This window comes from Mastomys coucha, unplaced genomic scaffold (assembly GCF_008632895.1).
Source record: "Mastomys coucha isolate ucsf_1 unplaced genomic scaffold, UCSF_Mcou_1 pScaffold22, whole genome shotgun sequence".
In the NCBI taxonomy this organism is placed as follows: Eukaryota; Metazoa; Chordata; class Mammalia; order Rodentia; family Muridae; genus Mastomys; species Mastomys coucha.
This window is the reverse complement of record NW_022196905.1, coordinates 1,595,107-1,616,874: the sequence shown is the minus strand read 5'-3', so window position 1 is coordinate 1,616,874 and position 21,768 is coordinate 1,595,107. Positions and strand designations below refer to the sequence as shown.

At 41.4% G+C, this 21,768-nt stretch overlaps 1 protein-coding gene across 5 annotated transcripts in view; it reads right to left on the bottom strand.

The window, feature by feature from the left end:
* Eml6 (EMAP like 6) overlaps positions 1–21,768 on the bottom strand; it is a 289,180-nt gene that overhangs the window by 243,631 nt on the left and 23,781 nt on the right. The window contains exon 1 of one of the 5 annotated variants that reach the window (XM_031337173.1): positions 1,920–1,967. The exons of the other annotated variants lie outside the window; for them this stretch is intronic. The gene's annotated coding sequence lies outside the window, so the exon portion shown is untranslated. Of the gene's footprint in view, positions 1–1,919; positions 1,968–21,768 lie in introns of those variants that run through there. 5 annotated transcript variants of the gene reach the window in all.

Sequence of the window (21,768 nt, the reverse complement as noted above, 5' to 3'; positions counted from 1 at the left end):
TCATTGAAATACAGCCTTATTACAATGAAACCCAATGTCTAAAAAATGTTCTTATTTTGGGCTTGTACTACAGTAGTAGCCAAGATTTTAAACTCTACTAAATACAAAACAAACAAACAAAAAACAATGACTTCATGAAATTCACAGGCAAATGGATGGATCTAGAAAATATCATCCTGGGTAAGGTAACTCATTCACCAAAGAACACATATGGTAAGTAGCTATTAGGCAAAGAGCATAGAATACCCACAATACAACTCATGGACCACATGAAGCTCAAGAGGAAGGAAGACCAAAGTGTGGATGCTTCAGTCCTTCTTAGAAGGGGAAACAAAATAATTAAGGGAAGTAGAGAGTGGGAGGGACTTGGGAGGAAAAGAAGAGGAGGAGGTGAAAAGAGGGGAAGAATCAGGTTTGGGTAGAAATGGAGAAGATGCACAGAGGGTCAGGAAATAGAACAGAGGTGAGTAGCAATGGGGGATGGGGATCTGGAGACAGCAACCAGAAAGTCCCAGATGCCTGGAAAGCAAGAACCTTCCAGGACCCCATGGTGATGACATTAGCTGAAATATCCCACAAAGGGGAGGGAGAACCTGTCAAGACCATATCCAGAGGTTAGGCATACCCCCAACCCATTGAGGGATGGGACCACCCACCCATCTCCAAAATTTTATCCCAGAATTGCTCCTGTCTAAAGGAAATACAAAGACAAAGAATGGGACAGAGACTGAAGGAAAGGCCATCCAGAGATTTCCCCACCTGGGGATCCATCCCACATGCAGACACCAAACCCAGACATTGTTGTAGATGCCATGAAGTGCTTGCTGACAGGAGTCTTATACAGCTGTCTCCTGAGAGACTCTGACAGATCCTGACCAGCACATATGTGGATGATTGCAGCCAACCATCAGACTGAGCACAGGGACCCCAATGGAGGAGTTAGGGGAAGGACTGAAGGAGCTGAAGGGGCCTTATCTAGCATCAGTGGGAGAGGAGGCCCTTGGTCTTGTGAAGGCTTGATGCCCCAGTGTAGAGGCATGTTAGGGTGGTGAGGTAGGAGTGTGTGGGTAGGTGAGGGAGCACCCTCATAGAAGCAGGGTAAGGGGGGATGGGGTAGGGGGTTTGTAGAGGGGAAACCAGGAAAGGGGATAACATTTGAAATCTAAACAGTAAAATATCCAATTAAAAAATTGCCCCCCCCACCCTCTAGACCCATAGGGAATGACACTATTAGGAAATGCAGCCTCGTTGAATTAGGTATGGCCTTGTTGCCATGGGTGAGGCCTTATTGGAGTGGTGTGGCTTTGTTGGAGTGGGTATGACCTTGTTGGAGTGAGTGTAGCCTTGTTGTAGTAGGTGTGGCCCTATTGGAGGAAGTGTGTTAGGGAGTGAGACTGACGTTTCAGAAGCTCAAGTAAGACTTAGAGGTTCATTTTCTCTTTCCATTGCCTGTCAATCTGAATGTAGATCTCTCAGCAACTTAGCTCCTTTTCCAGCACCATGTCTGCCTGCACGCTGCCATGCTTCCCTCCATGATAGTAATGGACTAAAGCTCTGAAACCAAGCCAACCTCAATGGGATGTTGATAAAGTGTATAACTTCTATAAAAATGAAAAGCTTATTATCCATTTGTTCTATAAATTGGTATGTAAATTCTTGTGCCAGTCATTCACCATATATGTAGAAGCTTCATGTTAAGCCACATTTTTACCCTCTTCTTAGAAGGAACTTACCACGCTTTAACTCATTTAGTCCCTTACGTCCTCTGAACTAGAATGCTAATTATTATTATTACATATGTTTTAAAATTTACACCTTTAAGCTCACCAAGATGTAACTATTGATTAATGCAGTCGAAGCTCACTGACCTGCATGGCTAGCCTTAACTGGACAGCCTTAACTGGACACCTTTGACTGACCTCTGCTGCAGAAAGATCCTGGCAGGAAATCCTGAGGTCTTTTCAGTGTGGTAGCTGCTTTGTTTCTCCTTCCACCCTTGCACTGTCACCGCGGAGAAGCTGGCTTCGGAACTGTCCCTCGGTGAACTGTCCCTCAGTGAAGTGAACATATCTTCCAGCAACTGTCCCTCAGTGAACCTCAGTGAAGTGAACATATCTTCCTGTCCCTCGGTGAAGTGAACAAATCTTCCAGCACTTTTCTCTGCCAGATTTTTCTTATCTTTTCTTTATCTCTGATTATCTACAGGTGCAGTATTTTATAGTCTAGAAGAGAATTTCTTGTTATTTATCCTTGTTGGAATTCTTTGTGCTTCTTAAGAGCCGATGTTTATCACTAACAGTTTTTCAGACATTTTGTCTTCAAACTTAACCCCATTTCTTTTATCTTTCCTTTTCTGGGTCACTAAAAGAACACATCCTACACATCTCTGTTGATTTTCACACACACACACACACACACACACACACACACACACACACACACACACACAGAGCCTTTTGCTTGTTTATGCACATGCCTACTCATCTCTGGTTGCAGCTGAACACTGCATCTGAAAGGTTTTGTAGAAATACCTAAAAAGTAAATGCTATTAGTACTCTCTACAAGAGATTTTTGTTTGGTTCTCCCAACCCCAGAACTCTAAACACCCTATCCAAGTTCCACAATTACAATCCCCTGGGCCTAATTTTACATCTTCACTGGGTCACTGGATACCCAGATAACAAGATAAGCATTATATTAGGCCTGGGTGTACCTGAAGGTATTTGCAGAAGGAATTAGCATTTGAATCAGTGAACTGAGTAAAGCAGATGTCTTCCACAGTAGGGTGGACATCACTCAATCCCTTGAGAGCCTGATTAGAACAAAAAGGTGGAGTTTGAGCGGCCTGGACCAGGCTCTCCTCTGTCCACTCTCAGCCTTATTCTCTGGCCTAGAGATATATAGGACTATAGTTGACACCTTGAGGCCTCCAGCTCTCTAACTTCTAACTCTATTACAGACTTCTCTGGTTCTCCAGATTGTAGATTATAAAGTTTCCTGGCTCTCATAACCACATGGGTCAGCAATGCCTTCTTATAAACCCCTAGATATAGATAATAAAGATATGAATACATATTTAGACATTGGTGCATAGATAAACAGAAGTCTGTTTGAAGCTTTGTGGTTTGTTTACATTTAATTCAGCCTTTTTGTCTTTTTTTCACTGGAAAAACTGTATTAAATTACCTAATGAATCTGCCTTTAATAGGTATTGCCAGAAACTGAAGGGTAAACTTGCTCAAAAACAAAAAAATTGTAGCAACAGTTGGCCTTACATTTTGGATGACTTTAAATTACATTCCATTTGAACAGACTCTGAACTCTCCTGCACTTCATGCAATAGCTCACTTATTACAGTTTGTTAATTTTAAGTCAACACTTTTTTAGATTTAAATGAGTTGGCGTGCATAACAGTTCTAGAAAGATGGCTAGCATATAGTAAGAAACTAATAAACATCAGCAAATACTATTTCTGAATTTAATACAATGAATGAAACATAATATTTTCTCACTATCTTGTAGTGGTTAATACTACGACGCTTTGTTCTAATATTATCATAAGATACTCCTGAAACTGGAATTACTTAATATCTTAACTATTAAAAAATAACTTCTAAACAGCATTCTCTCAAGAACAATTTAAGGATAACTACAAGAAAACTGGTCAAAGCCACTACAGATAGTAAGCTTACTTGACATGTAATCATTGTCTTCTCAACATAACTTGCCATTTCTTACACTTCTAAGGCGAGCACTTTCAAACACATCAGCAAATTGTCAAGCAGCTGTTCCACTGTCACAACACTTCACCAGTAAAAAATGGGACAGAGGCATCCCCTGATGAAAGCTGTCTTACTCAAAGAGTAAGCCCCAGCAAGGAAGTACCATGCGTGGGACGCCAACCTCCCATCATGATGCTACAGCTTCATTCCCATGATCCACTTATGAACTGTGTATAAGGAAAGGGGAGAGAAGGGAGGAGCCCTGGTCAGGTTCTGTTGGACACTGTTCCCTGAATGTCACTGCTTTGGACAAATTCTGCTCAGGGCTCCAGTAGACAGAGCCAAACCAGAATGCAGTCGTGTTTGACATAACCAAATAGAATCTTTAAACAGATTGAAATCCATGGAATTCCAGCTGACCAACATCAGCATAGTGAGGGAGCGGACAAAGAAAGTACCTTTTTGTTATTGGTAGTTATTTGTGATGCTGAGGGTTGAACCCAAGTCCTTGCACGTGATGGAGGGAAGGTTTACCATGGAACTACACCCTCATCCCAGGAGAGCCATTTTGAAATTACTGGTAGATCTACTTCTTGTTACTTACTTCTGCCCTCCTATATCATCCGCCTTTATAGGAAGCTGCTCTGGTTAGCTCATCAGAACTACTGTTCCCTTTTACAGAACAAGGTGCTATCCCACTCTAAAAATTACAAATAAAAGCCAATTATTAACAAATCTTCAAATTCGCAATTCAGCCTGTTGACAGTTCTAAAGGGAGCCTGTGAACCATCTGTGCCCTCACATTTTATGTTTGTAGAGTATCCTTGCCTTGCTGATAGATGAAGGAGGCTCTGGAATGTAGCCAAACTAAACAAAACAGAAGTCTCCCCAACCAATCTGCAACCCACTGTACAAAGCTTACAACAAGACACAACGTGACATCCACTTAGAAAATATTTACTGACACCTACTTTAGTAGGTATTTAACAGTGAGTGAAGTATCGCTCACGGATCCTGCCTTCTAGGATTTAGTCTTCACACAGAAGAAAGGCAAGTAAGCACATGACTATGTGAAAGGATAGTTGATAATATAATGAAAGAAGCTTGGGGACAGGAGGTCACAGAGAACAACAGATCGTAAAAAGGGAGAGCTACTTCTAATAGAGATTCGAGAGATACATAGAAGAGAGCTAAGCCACTATGAGAAATAACACATTGTGGAAACCACACATATAGAGGTTCAGACTAGGACAGGATAGGACTACAGGGAAAGGCACATTCTGACCAAGCAAAAGCGAAGACAAACTCTGCTGGTAGAGATGTAGTTGGGACCCATCCTACTAACAGTAGCACTAGCCAAGATGAAGGCAAATGCTAGAATGCATCCACGAGACACAACACACAAGAGAATTCCAGTAGCCCACTCACTACAAGACTTAAAGAACATACAGGAATTTGAAAGATTATAAGTCTATTTAAATCAGCAGAAAGACAAAAGTGTTGATACCACTTATTTTGGGAAAAATCATTTAGATCATAGAACACAGAACATTGAAATCAAATAGGACTTTTATAAATGCAAAAGGCTATCTGTAACAGTCAAAACTCCATGCAAAACTTTTAAAGTCTTCATCTCTGCTTCTTGCTACAGCTAAATGAGAGAGTCATTGTAAAGCATAGAAACCCCTGGAGACAAAGAAAACAAAAAAAGAAAGTGAAAAAGAAACAGAAAACAACGAAAAAGAAGCCACAAGACAAGTGGTAACTTGTTCGCAAGCCCCACAAAGTCAAAGCCAGCTGGTGTGAGGATGTAAGGAAGAGGGAAGCAACCCACAGCCAGACATGAGAGGACATGTGAGGACATGTGAGATCTCAGAACGCATACGTAAGGACTGGCTGGTTCAGCACAGACTCCTCCTCCAAAACCCATGCAGAAAGTTGAAGGTTTCCTCTCAGAACACTGAATGGCTGAGAATCACATGGGAGCTGGAGTTTACCAAGGACTAGCCGCCAGGCTACTTCATGTCCATTAAGGTACTGTGAAGAAAAGGCCATCTCTGGGGAAGGTGGCCATCAGAGGAGAAAATGTTCATCAAAAGGTTGTACACAGCGGCTAGAGAGACGGCTCAGCAGGTAAGAACACTGCTGTTTCCAGAAAACCTGGTTCAGTTTGTAGAATCCACATTGCAGCGCACAACCATCTGTAACTACAGTCTCAGGGAAAATGACACTTTCTTCTGGCTGCCATGGGCACTGCATGCATGTGGTACATAGACACACATGAAGGCAAACACGCATATACATAAAATAAAAATAAATGCAATATAAAGTTAAAAAAAAATGTTGGTACATGATCTTAACTCAAACAACAAAGTTAATAGTCAAGCCCAGACCACTCACACAGGTCATTAATAAGCTTTTAAAAACTTACATTAATTTTTACTTTTTTTATTTTATCTGATTTTATTTAGTGTGTTTGAATCTTTTGCCCACATGTATGTCTGTGCACCATATCCTTGCCTGGTGCCCACAGAGGCAAGAAAAGGGTGTTGGATCTTCTGGAAGTGGAGTTACAGACAGCTGTGAGCTGCCAAGGAGTTACTGAAAATCAAACCTGAGTCCTCTAGAAAGAAAGAATAGCCAATGTTCTTAACTGCAGAGCCATTTCTCCAGGCTCACATTTTGAGGGTCCAGCTCTTGAGGAAGAGGAGGAGGAAGGAGAGGAGGGGGGAAGGAAGAGGTAGAGGAGGAGGAAGAGGAGGAAGAGGAAGAAGAAACCACCAAGGGCTACCAATATTGGACAAAAGTCATGAACTTAAAGATCACTGCAAATATGTAGGAGAAGAAAAGAATGCCAAGATAATAGAATTGGGAAGAAAGCAAAATGGGGAAAGTAATGAATATCTTCAGATGAATAAAAGCTAATATTGTAATATAGAGACATGGCTACAAAAGAAAGAGATTCTATGCATTTTAAAGAGCTTTTCAAAACACAAAATTTGTTAGTAAAAATAAAGATTCAATAGGTTTGGATGATAAAGTTGAGAGAGATATAAGAAAATAGCTAACAGTGATACTAAAACAGGATTTTAAGTACTGATCCAGGAAGTCTTAAAAAGATTTCCAAACCCAGAGAATAAAAAGGAAGACCTTACCACAACAGCAATGCAAAAGAACCTTCCAGAACTGAAGCTCATAGTTTTATATGCTGAAAGATCTAAAACAATGGCTAAGACCCAAACAAAGACATATTGCATCAGCATATAAAGAATAAACAGAAATTCCTAAAAACTTTACAGAAAGCAACAACAGAGACAAATTAGAAAGTCTGCTTTTTAATAATCTTAAACCCAGAAAAAGCTCTTGTTCAAAATTACTTATGAGGGGTAGGGAGATAGCTCAGGGGGTGAAATGCTTGCTGTGCAAGCCTGAAGAGTTTAGTTCAGACCTTGGACTCCACATAGAAGCCAAACCTGGCCTACATGTACTACAGCACTGGAATGAGGGGGCAGAGATAGGCAGATTCTGAAGGCTTTCTGGCCAGCAAACCTAACCCAAATGCCAAGCTCTTGATTCAGCAAGAGACTATGCCTCAAAAGTTAAGGTGGAGGAGGAAAGCAGAGGAAGACACCATAATCTAAGGATATAGTTGGGTTTGAAGAGTGCTATCCTGCTTAAGTCCCTGTGTTTGATCCCCATCACTTCATGCACAGGGCATAGTGGTGTGCATACATCAGTCCCAGACCTTAGGAGTTAGAGACAAGAAGAGACCCTATGACATTATAAAAGAAATCATTTAATAAGGGGCTTGTTTACAATTTCAGAGGATGAGTCCATAGCCATCATAGCAGGGAAACAGTGGTGCAATGCCTGAGAGCTTACATATGATTCACAAGCAAGAGGGAGAGAGAGAGAAAGGGAGAGGGAAAAGGAGAGGGAGAGGGAGAGAGAGAACTGAGAATAGAATAGGCTTTTGAACTTCTAACACACTCCCAAAGACACACTTCCTCCAACAAGGCCACACCTCCTAAACCTTCCTAAACAATGCACTGGGAATCAAATACTCAAATATATAAATGTGAGCCTGTGGGGCCCATTCTCATTCAAACCACCACAGCTACTTAGTAAATTCCAGGCAAACCTGGGATACATTGAGACCCTGTCTTGTGAAAAACTTGAAATTTAATTTGTAATAAGCATATTTCAAGTAACCAGCAGTGAACTGTGGCCAGTGGAATACCACTTCAGAGAGTACAGAGAGAGGACATTCCCATGCCACAGACAGCTCGATCAAACAGCACTGTTTTACTGGATAACATCTACACAAGATGGAAAATACTAATCATAAAGTAAAAGTCTTATAAATCTGTCTTCATTAAATCACAAATGTCTAATAATCAAAAGGCATCACTAAGAGTAGAGACATGAGGCACTGGTAAAGCATTTGCCTCGTATGAGCATTTGGGTCAAAGACAGACTGCATAGGCAGCAGTATGTGCCATATGGCTTCAGTGTGTAGTAGACTAGTCCTCTAGGTTTGTGGAACAAGAAAGACCACGTAAGCATATATGTCTCAGAATGGATCGCTACTATTAACCAACACATTGTGATATACAAATAATTCTAATATCAATGAGAAAGGGATCAATAACATATCATTGCACAGATCAGAGGCCATCTAAGATAGACCCTCCCTCATTTTTTGGACCCCAGGTGCAATTTCCCTGCTAACACAGGAAAGGGAAAAAAATCACAATTGTACCTTCCTTAGGATTTAAAATACTATATACAAATATGAAGTTATCAGGGATGCCCATAAGGATAGCTACTTCCTCCTGACAAACAAAACAAAACAAAACAAAACAAAACAAAATTTGAGTTCGGTGCTGGCCCTGGGTGGAGACATAACATTCTGATCTGCTCCAAAGATTAGAGCATTCCACCCAGCTGGGCCTGTCAATCATCTGGCCAGAGACCAACCCTCTGGAAAGTTATTTTCATGAAGACATGTTAAGCAGATGGGAGGGATGATGTAATGAGGTCCCAGAAGCCCCTACACAGCCTCGCTCCCAGCCAGCACTGCCAAGCCTGCCTGTTTTTCTAACTCAAAACACTTTACTCTTTCCTTTCCATTCTTTCAGATACTGGCCAAAAGCTTAAGCATGTTTTCTTGACAAACTGAGGGCTTTCTCCTCATTCTCTGAATCCCTCCCACGCTGCCATCCAGCTGCTATGCTGCCATCCAGCTGCTGGCCAACCTCCATTGCTAAATATGCCAGCTTTCTCTTCTTCTCCAGCCCTTCCTCCAGGCAGCTGCCAGGATTTGCAGTTCACCTGCCCTATTGTTTTCTCACAAACTCTCTTAAATCGTCCTCAAGTTTTCTTCCTAGTCTGTGTCTAAATACAACGAAGAATCCATAATTGGAATCCCGATTTCCCTGGTAAAGTTTAACCAGGGTTTCCCACAAGAAAAATAGTACATACTGTGTAATTCAATTTATATAAAATCCAATAACAGGCAAAATTTAACAGGAGCCAGATACCTGGCAGATGCCATCTTAACCAAATGAAATGACAACGCTCACAATAGTGGGAAAACCCAACTCATTAAAAATGTTTCCTTGAGGTTCCATCTGCACCTGGATCTGATCCTGTGCCACAGTGCTCCTTACCCAAATACCACCAGGAGACAGTGGATCTCCCAGGAGTGCTGACATGCCTGTAAGCACAGTTAAGACCACCACTTCTGCTCAAATTCCTGGCCCGAGAGGGACCTGCCCTGAGCCATCAGGACACAGGAACCAAGAAACAGCCAGGGATAGGATCCTTCCAGTTTCCTGTCTGCACCCCAGAACTGACACTGTACTTCTCTCCTAGGAGTGTTAACACACAGGCTTACAGGGAGGACAAGCCGCAGTCAGAGACAGCAAGACCAGCTAACACCACAGATAATCAGATGGTGAGAGGCAAGGTCAAGAACATAAGCAACAGAAACCAAGGCTACTTGGCATCATTAGAACCCACCACAGCAAGTCCTGACTACCCCAACACACTGGAAAAGCAAGACTTTGATTTACAATCACATCTCATGATGGTGATAGAAGACTTTAAGAAGGACATAAATAGCTCCCTTAAAGAAATACAGGAGAACACAGGTAAACAGCTTGAAGTGCTTAAAGAGGAAACACAAAAATCCATTAAATGATTACAAGAAAACACAACCAAACAGGTGAAGGAATTAAACAAAACCATCCAGGATCTAAAAATGGAAATAAAAGTAATAAATCACAAAGGGGGACAACACTGGATATGGAAAACCTAGGAAAGAGATCAGGAGTCACCAAAAGAATACAAGAGATAGAAGAGAGAATCTCAGGGGCAGAAGATACCATAGAAAACATTGACACAACAGTCAAAGAAAATGCAAAAGCAAAAAGCTCCTAACCGAAAATATCCAGGAAATCCAGGACACAATAAGAAGACCAAACCTAAGGATAATAGGTATAGAGGAGAGTGAAGATTCCCAACTTAAAGGGCCAGTAAATATCTTCAACAAAATTATAGAAGAAAACTTCCCTAACCTAAAGAAAGAGATGCCCATGAACATACAAGAAGTCTACAGAGCTCCAAATAGACTGGACCAGAAAAGAAATTCCTCTCGTCACATAATAGTCAAAACACCAAATGCACAAAAGAAAGAAAGAATATTAAAAACAGTAAGGGGAAAAGGTCAAGTGACATATAAAGGCAGACCTATCAGATTTACACCAGACTTCTCACTGGAGACTATGAAAGCTAGAAGATCCTGAGTAGACGTCATATAGACCCTAAGAGAACACAAATGCCAGCCCAGGCTACTACACCAAGCAAAACTCTCAATTACCATAGAAGTAGAAACCAAGATATTCCATGCGAAACCAAATTTACACAAGATCTTTCCACAAATCCAGCCCTACAAAGGATAATAGATGGAAAACTCCAACACAAGGAGAGGAACTATACCCTAGAAAAAGCAAAAAAGTAATCTTCTTTCAACAAACCCAAATGAAGATAGCCACATAAATATAAAAATAATGTCAAAAATAACAGAAAGCAACAATCATGACTCCTTAACATCTCTTAACATCAATGGACTCAATTCCCGCCCCCCAAAAAAAACCTCATAGAATAACAGACTGGATATGTAAACAGGACCCAACATTTTGCTGCATACAGGAAATACACCTCAGTGTCAAACAAAGACACTACCTCAGAGTAAAGGACTGGAAAACAATTCTCCAAGCAAATGGTCCCAAGAAACAAGATGGAATAGCCATTCTAATATCAAATAAAAGTAACTTTCAACCAAAAGTTATCAAAAAGGATAAGGAAGGACACTTCATACTCATCAAAGGAAAAATTTACCAAGATGAACTCTCAATTCTAAACATCTCTGCTCCAAATTCAAGGGCAACCACATCCATAAAAGAGAACTTTACTAAGGCTCAAATCACACATTGCGCCTCACACAATAATAGTGGGAGATTTCAAAACCCCACTTTCAGCAATGGACAGATCATGGAAACAGAAACTAAACAGGGACACATTGAAACTAACAGAAGTTATGGACCAAATGGATTTAACAGATATCTATAGAACATTTCATTCTAAAACAAAAGAATGTACCTTCTTCGCAGCACCTCATGGTACCTTCTCCAAAACTGACCATATAATTGGTCACAAAACAGGCCTCAACAGATACAAAAAGATTGAAATAATCCCATGCATCCTAACAGATCACCACAGACTAAGGCTGGTCTTAAATAACAACAAAAAACAATAGAAAGCCCACATACACATGGAAGCTGAACAACGCTCTACTCAATGATAACTTGGTCAGGGAAGAAAGAAAGAAAAAAAATAAAGACTTTTTAGAATTTAATGAAAATGAAGGCATAACATACACACACTTATGGGACACAATGAATGAAGTTCTAAGAGGAAAATTCAACTCTGAATTCCTCCAAAAAGAAACTGGAGAGAGCATACACTAGCAGCTTAACAGCACACCTGGAAGCTCTAGAACAAAAAGAAGCAAATTCACCCAAGAGGAGTAGACAACAGAAAATAATCAAACTCTGGGCTGAAATCAATCAAGTAGAAACAAAAAGAACTATACAAAGAATCAACAAAACCAGGAGCTGGTTCTTTGAGAAACTCAACAAGATAGATAAACCCTTAGCCAGACTAAACAGAGGGCACAGAGACAGTATCCAAATTAACAAAATCAGAAATGAAAAGGGAGACATAACAATAGAAACTGAAGAAATTATAAAAAATCATCAGATGCTACCACAAAAGCCTATATTCAAAAAAAATCTGGATGAAATGGACAATTTTCTAGACATATACCAAATACCAAAGTTAAATCAGGATCAGATAGGGGCTGGTGAGATGGCTCAGCAGGTAAGAGCACTGACTGCTCTTCCGGAGGTCCTGAGTTCAGATCCCAGCAACCACATGGTGGCTCACAACCACCTGTAATGAGATCTGATGCTCTCTTCTGGTGCGTCTGAAGACAACTACAGTATATTAAGCAGGGCCAGAGCAAGCCAGGTCAGAGCGAGCAGGGCCATCCTGAGTTCAATTCCCAGCAGCCACATGATGGCTCACAGCCATCTGTACAGCTACAGTGTACTCATACACATAAAATAAATAAATAAATCTTTAAAAAAAAATCAGGATCAGATAAGCCATCTAAACAGTCTCATAACCCCTAAAGTTATGAGTGAAGGAAAAGCCATCCAGAGTCTGCCCCACCTGGAGATCCATCCCATATACAGTCACCAAACCCAGACATTATTGTGGATGCCAAGAAGTGCATGCTGACAGGAGTCTGATATAGCTGTCTCCTGAGAGGCTCTGACAGAGCCTGACAAACCCAGAGGCAGATGCTGAAAGCCAACTATTGGACTGAGCACAGGGTCCCCAATGGAGGAGTTAGAGAAAGGACTGAAGGAATTGAAGGGGTTTGCAGCCCCATAGGAAGATCAACAATATCAACCAAGCAGACCTCCCAAAGCTCCCAGGGATTTAAGCTCCCAGGGATTTAACCACTAACCAAGGAGTACACATGGATGGACCCCATAGCTTCAGTAGCATATGTAGCAGAGGATGGACTTGTTGGTCATTATCAATGGGAGAAGAGGCCCTTGGTCCTGTGAAGGCTTGATGCCCTAGTGTAGGGGAATAAGAGGGTGGGGAGGCAGGGGTATGTGGGTGGTGGGGGAACACCCTCATAGAAGAAGGGGGAGGGGATGGGATAGGGTTGGGGGGGATAACTGGAAAAGGGGATAACATTTGAAATGTAAATAAAGAAAATATCCAATAAAAAATATTCTGGATAATAAACATAAATAAAGCTCTTAAAAAAATAAAAATGAAAAAACCAAAAATGTTTCCTCAAAATGGCTTTGGGTTCTGGAATGTGCTAGCCTTGGAATTACTATTCTAAAGTTTAGTTCTAACCTGTCCTTCCTTGCTTGCTGAAAGACTCCTGTTGGCTGGCTCCAGGGCTGGCTTCCAGATTGGGTCCCCATCTCTATAGCTCTTTTTGTCCTCCTCGACATCTAACCTCATCATACTTTACAGTTTAAGTGAGCCCATTTCTGTTTTACAGCTACATGCCTGCTGTGTAGAATGTGCTCCCAGTTCTCTCAGTGATGCAGATTCATGAAACCCAAGAGACAGCTCCAGTGCCGCCGCCATCTCTAGGAGGCGCCATCAGATTTCTTGAGGCAGGATCAATCTCTCTCTCCTCTATGCCCACAGCCTTGTCTCTGATTTTCTCTTGGAGTACTTTTCATAGTATGCTACAGCTTCATTCTGTGTGTCTCCTTTCTCTACCCATCAGGCCACTGATTCTCTGACTTCTAGAAGTACTTCACGTGGAGACTAGGGTTTAGGGTCAGTCAGACTTAGGTTAGCATCTGACCAGCCACTTGGGAATTGTGCCAGTCTCAGCTTCTCTAGAAGGTGGTGTTGAGAATCACTTGAGAACAGTTGTAGGAGCAGTGGTCAGAAGGATGCAGGTGAGTATTCATCTCACAGACATGAATTGAATGCCTGACTGGAGACACACCTTCCTGTTGGTACCAAATGTGTCAGATTAAAAGAGAGCACCTCAGGTGAAAAGGAATGAGGGCTTAAGCTAAAACACTGGGAAATTCCCTTGTTGTAAGGAATGCAAGGGGAAAAGGAGGGCGGGGGGGGGGGCTGGCAGGGTGCAGAAAAGAAGAGTTGGGGAAGTTCTGGAAGAGGAGGAAGGAACAGCTATGTCTGCTGTCCTTGGAGGGCTGGTGGCAGTGAGTCAACTGTGCAGCTCTGCGGAAAGATGTATGGGAATCTAGACTGGAAAGAGGTCCAGGGAAGAGAGCTTTCATCCCAGTGGCACAGCCCAGAATGCACTGCTAGAACAGTGAGTAATCGAGAAGTGACGTGTGGAGGCAAGAGGAATGTGAAGCCCAATTATGGTGGCCCTGCCAGCATGGGGCCTGCCACACACAGGGGCTGCCACCCACAGGGCCCAGCACTTTCTTAAGATTCAGGACTCATGTTATTCATAGGTTAATTCTGAGGAATTCAGCAATCCTGAGATGCCATCTGTTCCGCTAGTGAGTCCTTGATGAGGTGCATGCAGGCCATCAAATGTCTATCTTCTTCCCCAAATGATCTTAACCAAGAGGACAAATCTGTTTTAATTGATCAATAAAGCAGAGATTTACATAACTTTATTGTTTTCTTAGGGCAAAGGCTTGTCTGACTTTATATGGATATTTCAACACACACACTGTTTAAATGCTTTAGCAAAACAAAGAGGAAAAAAACAATTTTTTTAAAAAATTAATTTGTCACACTACAAAGATGGAGTTATTGATTCAAGTTTCACAGAATTCGCGGCTTCTATTTTCTTTCTGAGTAAGAGCAGCTGTTTTCTTTGTGATGTCTTTTTTGTTTTCTAAATAGAGAATGATTGATCTGTTTACAGGAATATCTAATTCCATCTGTGCCCCAGTTTCATCTGCTAACTGAGCTCCTTTGTTTTTTGTGAGTGCCACGAAAAAAAAAGAGAAAATCAATTTTCTATAAAGCAGTGAAAATCTTGGGTACCATCATGGCACAAGTGGTCACCTAGAGGTGTCACAATAAGGACACGGGTGCGTGGTACCATGATGAAGTGTTACTGGCTTTCTGTTATGGGCATCCAGGCTGCTCTCTCCAGCTGCACACAACACCCTCCACAAAGACTGGAACTGTGGCTTTCTGTGCCTAGACTCAGAAGTGAGAGAGAAGCACAAATCTTCATTTGACTTTTTCTCTTAAAACTTCATAGGAATTTTAAGTAAGGGCTTTAAAAAAAAGTGATTTTTATTAGATATCAAGGAGACGTTTAGCATTTTGGCAAGTATATATAAAGTATACATAATAGCTAAACTAAGGATTTCAGTGTGGCTGTTGGGCTGGAGGGTAGAAGAACACTTGATTGAGGCTTCACAGTCTGAAAGGTTTTCATGGTATCATAGCAGGACCTTCACCTTCTCAACCACAGAGAAAGAAAATCTTTCTTTCTCTTCATGATATCTGCAAATCTGTTATGCAGATGTCCCCATGAGGACAGCAGGAGCCAAACACACTGGGACAGAACAAGATCTCTAGAAATCCTGATGACAGAAGTCAGTAATAAGGTTTTGGAACTATTTTAAAGGGTTTAGAGTAGTCATGTCTGAGGACTCAAAAATCCCCTGATCCAGGAACTAAGACAGTCAAAATCATCAAGTCTGAATTCTGCTGCAGCCTTATCTTGAGTGGCTCGGAGAAAGTGGCGCCTTGTGTCCAAAGCATACATATGCCATATGCACGTGCTTCCTTCTCATCACAAGAGAACTAGTGAGGGTGTGAGGGGAATGGAACCCTAAGTAACTCAGCTTGTCTCTGGGCTTGGTCTTATTCTGTTTGAACCCTAAGCGAAAATTAGTATTGATTAGCACAGTTGATGTAGGGAATGATGAAAAACAAACCCTTGAGGTGGGTGGAACAAACACTTTCATTTTTATACACAGAGCTAGCCAGGATTACTGATCTGTACTAATACCCACACTATAGAATTGAGTTGTCATTTAGCTTGAGCCTAAGCTTTTCCCTTGTTATTTTTTTTATTTATTTTTATTATTACTTTAATTTTTTTTACAATCTAGCTATTACCCCTGTCCCAGTCCCCTCCCCCCAGTTCCTTACCCCATTCCTCTTCCCCCCTGTCTCCAAAAGGATGTCTTCCCCCAGCAGGCTGCCCTACTCCCTGGGGCCTCAAGTCTCTCAAGGGTTAGGAGCTTCTCCCACTGAGGCCACACCAGGCAGTCCTCTGCTGTATATGTAAGGGGGGAGGGGTGTCTCAGAACAGTTCATGTATGCCACCTGGTTGGTGGTTCAGTGTCTGAGAGATCTCAAGAATCCGGGTTAATTGAGACTGCTGGTCTTCTCATGGGTTTGCCCTGCTTCTTCAGCTTCTTCGAGCCTTTCCCTAATTGAACCACAGGCATCCCAGACTTCAACCCAATGGTTGAGTGTAAGTATCTGTTTCTGTCTCAGTCACCTGCTTGTTGGGTCACTCAGAGGACTTCCATGCTAGGCTCCTGTCTGTAAGCACACCATAGCATCAGTAATAGTGTTAGGCCTTGGAGCCTCCCCTTGAGATGGATTCCAAGTTGGACTGGTCATTGGCCTGCCTTTCCCTCAGTCTCTTCTCCATTTTTGTCCCTGCAGTTCTTTTAGATAGGAACAATTCTGGGTCAGAGTCACTGTGGGATGGCAACCCCTTCTCTCCACTTGATATCCTGTCCTTCTACTGGAGGGGGATTCTACAAGTTCCCTTTTCCCACTCTTGGGCATTTCATCTAAGGTCCCTCCCTTTGAGTCCTGAGAATCTCTCACCTCCCGGGTCTCTGGTATTTTCTAGAGGGTCCCCCCCACCTCCCACTCCCCAGAGGTTGCATATTTCCATCGATTCTGCTGGCCCTTTGGGCTTCACTCCTGTCTCCCCAACCCCATTCCTGATCATATTCCCCTTTTCCTCTCCTCTTCCACCCAGGTCTCTTACTCCCTCTGCCTCCTGTGATTATTTTCTTCTCCCTTCCATGTGGGATTGATGTATCCTCACTTGGACCCTTTGGCTTGTTAACCTTCTTGAGTTCTGTGGACTGTACCCTAGGTATTCTGTATTTTTTTTTTTTTGCTAGTATCCACTTATTAGTGAATACATACCAAGCATGTCCTTTTGTGTCTGAGTTACCTCACTCAGGATGTTATTTTCTAGTTCCATCCATTTGCCTGCAAAACTCAGAATGTACTCATTCTTAATAGCTGAGTAGTATTCCATTGTGTAAATGAACCACATTTTCTGAATCCATTCTTCTGTCGTGGGACATCTAGGTTGTTTCCATCTTCTGGCAATCACATACAAGATTGCTATGAACATAGTGGAACACGTGCCTGTGTGGCCTGGTGGGGGAATCTTTTGAGTATATTCCCAAGAGTGGTATTGCTAAGTCTTCAGGTATCTATTCCCAATTTTCTGAGGAACCTCCAGATTGATTTCCAGAGTGATTGTACCAGTTTGCAATCCCACCAGCAATGGAGGAATGTTCCTCTTTCTCCATATCCTTACCAACTTGTGCTGTCACCTGAGGTTTTGATCTTAGCCATTCTGATTAGTGTAAGGTAGAATCTCAGGGTTGTTTTGATTTGCATTTCTCTGATCACTAAGGACTTTGAACATTTCTTTAGATGCTTCTCAGCCATTCGAGATTCCTCTGTTGTGAATTTTCTGTTTAGTTCTATACCCCATTTTTTGATTAGGTTGTTGGGTTTTTTTAGAAGTTAGCTCTTTAAGTTCTTTAAATATTTTAGATATTAGCCCACTATTGGATGTGGGATTAGTGAACATTTTTTCCAGGTCTATAGGTTGTCAATTTGTCTTATTGATGTTGTCTTTTGCCTTACAGAAGCTTTCCAGTTTCATGAAGTCCCATTTATCAATTCTTAATCGTAGAGCCTAAGCCACTGGAGTTCTGTTTAGGAATCCCTGCCCCCCACCATGCCAATGAGTTTGAAGCTATTTCATACTTTCTCTTCTACTAGATTCAATGTATCTGGTTTTATGTTGAGGTCCTTGATCCACTTGGACTTGAGCTTTGTGCAAGGTAACAAATATGAATCTATTTTCATTTTTTTACATACAGACTGCTAGTTAGACCAGCACCATTTTTATTAGATATTAGATATTTTTAGATATTAGATATTTGACTAGATATTTTTATTATTTATTAGATATTAGATATTTATTAGATATTTTATTAGATGCTTTATTTACATTTCAAATGATATCTCCTTTCCAGGTTTAGCCTCCGAAAAAAAAACCCTGTTCCTTTCCCCCTTCCCCTGCTCACCAACCCACCCTCTCCTGCTTCCTGGCCCTGGCATTCCCCTATACTGGGGCACAGAACCTTCACAGGGCCAAGGGCCTCTCCTCCCATTGATGACCAATTCGGCCATCCTCTGCTACATATGCAGCTGGAGCCATGAGTCCCACCACGTGTACTCTTTTGTTGGTGGTTTAGTCCCTGGGAGCTCTGAGGGTACTAGTTAGTTCATATTGTTGTTCATCCTAAGGTGCTGCAAACCGTTCAGCTCCTTGGGTCCTTTCTCTAGCTCCTTCATTGGGGACCCTGTACTCAGTTCAATGGATGGGTGTGAGCCTCTACTTCTGTATTAGTCAGGCACTGGCAGAGCCTCTCAGGAGACAGCTATATCAGGCTCCTGTCAGCTAGCATTTGCCGGCATCCACAGTAGTGTCTGGGTTTGGTGATTGAATATGGGAAGGATTCCCAGGTGGAGCAGTCTCTGGATTGTCCTTCCTTCAGTCTCTGCTCCATACTTTGTCTCTACAACTCCTTCCATGGGTATTTTGTTCACCCTTCTAAGAAGGATTGAAGTATCCACACTTTGGTCTTCCTTCTTCTTGAGTTTCTTGTGGTTTGTTGATTGTATTTTGGGTATTCTGAGCTTCTGGGCTAATATCCACTTATCAGTGAATCCACCACCATTTATTAAAAATGCTTTCTTTTTTCCATTGTATATTTTTGGCTTCTTTGTCAAAGATCAAGTGACCATAAGTATGTGGGTTTATTTCTAGGTCTTCAGTTCTATTCCATTGATTGACCTGTCTGTCACTGTACCAATACCATGAATTTTTTTTTATCACTATTGCTCTGGAGTACACCTTGAGGTCAGGGATGGTGATTCCTCCAGAAGTTCTTTTATTCTTAAAAATTGTTTTTGCTATCCTGGGTTTTAGTTTCTTTGTTTGTTTGTTTTTTGTTTTGTTTTCCATATGAAATTGAGAATTGTTCTTTCCACGTCTCCGAAGAATTGTGTTGGAATTTTGATGGAGATTGCATTGAATCTGTAGATTGCTTTTTGTGGGATGGCCATGTTAATCCTACCAATCCATGAGCATGAGAGATCTCTGCTTTTCTGAGGTCTTCTTCGATTTTTTTCTTGAGAGCATTGAAGTTCTTGTCATACAGATGTTTCAGTTGTTTGGTTAGAGTTACACCACAAGATATTTCATATTATTTGTAACTATTGTGTAGGGTGTTGTTTCCCTATTTTCTTTCTCAGCCCATTTATCATTTATATAAAGGAAGGGTACTGATTTTTTTGAGTGAATACAGCCACATTGCTGAAGTTATTTTTCAGCTGTAGAAGTTCTCTGGTAGAATTTTTGGGGTTGCTTATGTATACTATCATAATATTTGCAAATAGTGGTACCTTGACTTCTTTTTGGCCAATTTATATCCCCTTGATCTCCTTTTGTTGTCTTATTGCTCTAGGTAGAAATTCCAGTACTATATTGAAAAGATATGGGGAGAGTTGGCAGCCTTGTCTTGTCCCTAATTTGAGTAGGATTGCTTATATCTCTCCATTTAATTTGATATTGGCTGTTGGTTGCTTTATATTACTTTTATTATGTTTAGGTATGGGCCTTGAATTCCTGAACTCTCCAATACTTTTAACATGAAGGGGTATTAGATTTTGTCAAATGCTTTGTCAACATCTAATGGGATGATCATGTTATTTTTTTCCTTTGAGCTTCTTTATATAGTAGATTGTGTTAATGGATTTTTGTACACTGAACCAATCTTGCATCCCTAGGATGAAGCCTACTTGATCATGGTGAATGATTTTTATTATTATTATTATTAAATTAACTTATTTTTTACACTCCATATTCCATTCCCCACCACCCCCCTATTCACTCTCTGCTCCACATCCCACACCTCCTCCCCACCCCACCCCTGTCTCCACATGAATGCCCCCACCCCCCACCCCACTTGACCTTTAAACTCCCTGAGGCCTCCAGTCTCTTGAGGGTTAGGTGCATCATCTCTGAATGAACACAGACCCAGCAGTCCTCTACTGTATGTGTGTTGGGGCCTCATATCAGCTCGTGTATGCTGTTTGGTGGTCCAGTGTTTGAGAGATCTCAGGGGTCCAGATTAATTGAGACTGCTGGTCCTCCTACAGGATCGCCTTTCTCCTCAGCTTCTTTCATCCTTCCCTAATTCCACAACAGGGGTCCATTGGTTGGGTAAAAATAATTGCATTTGACTCTTTCAGCTGCTTGTTGGACCTTTCTGAGGGCAGTCGTGCTAGGTCCTTTTTTGTGAGCGCTCCATAGCCTCAGTAATAGTGTCAGACCTTGGGACCTCCCCTTGAGCTGGGTCCCACTTTGGGCCTGTCACTGGATTCTCTTCATTTCCATCCCTGTAATTCTTTCAGATAGGAACAATTATGGGTCAGAGATGTGACTGTGGGATGGCAACCCCATCCCTTACTTGATGCCCTGTCTTCCTGCTGGAGGTGGGCTCTATAAGTTCCCTTTCCCTACTGTCAGGCATTTCATCTAAGATCCTTCCCTTTGATTCCTGAGAGACTCTTACCTCCAAGATCTCTGGTACATTCTAAAGCGCCCTCCCCCCCACCAACCTCCTATTTCCTAAGGTTGCCTGTTTCCATTCTTTCTGATGGTCCTCAGGCCTTCAGTCCTTTTCCTGTACCCAATACCAGATCAAGTTCCCCTCCCCCCCACAAATTCTTCCCCCCACCTTCACCCACTTGTGATCTTGGATACAATTTTTGAGAATTTTATTGAGTATTTTTGCATCAATATTCATTAACAAAATTAGTCTCAAGCTCTCTTTGCTGGGTCTTTGCTTGGTTTAGGTATCAGAATAACTATGGCTTCATAGAATGAATTAGGTATTGTTCCTTCTGTTTTTATTTTATAGAATAGTTTGAAGAGTTTTGTTATTAACTCTTCTTTGAAGGTCTGGTAGAATCCCACAGTAAAGCTATATGGGCCTGGGCTTTTTTGGTTGGGAGTTTTTAATGACTTCTTCTATTTCCTTAGGGGATATGGGACTGTTAAGATGGTTTGTTTGATTTTGATTTAACTTTGGTACCTGGTATCTGTCTAGAAAATCATCCATTTCATCTAGATTTTCCAGTTTTGTTGAGTATAGGCTTTTGTAGTAGAATCTGATGGTTTCTTTTTTAAATTTCCTCAGTTTTTGTTGTTATGTCTCCCTTTTTATGTCTGATTTTGTTTATTTGGATACTATGTCTGTGCCCTTTAGGTAGTTTGGCTAAGAGTTTATCTATCTTGTTGAGTTTCTCAAAGAACTAGCTTTTGGTTTTGTTGATTCTTTGTACCGGTCTCTTTGTTTCTATTTAGTTCATTTGGGCCCTGAGTTTGATTATTTCTTGCAATCTACTCCTCTTTGGATATGTTTGCTTCTTTTTGTTCTAAGGCTTTCAGATGTGCTATTAAGTTGCTATTGCAGTATCTCTCCAATCTCTTTAATAGGGCACTTAGCACTATGAATTTTCCTCTTAACACAGCTTTCATTTGTGTTCCATAGTTTGGGTATACTGTGTCCTCATTTTCTTT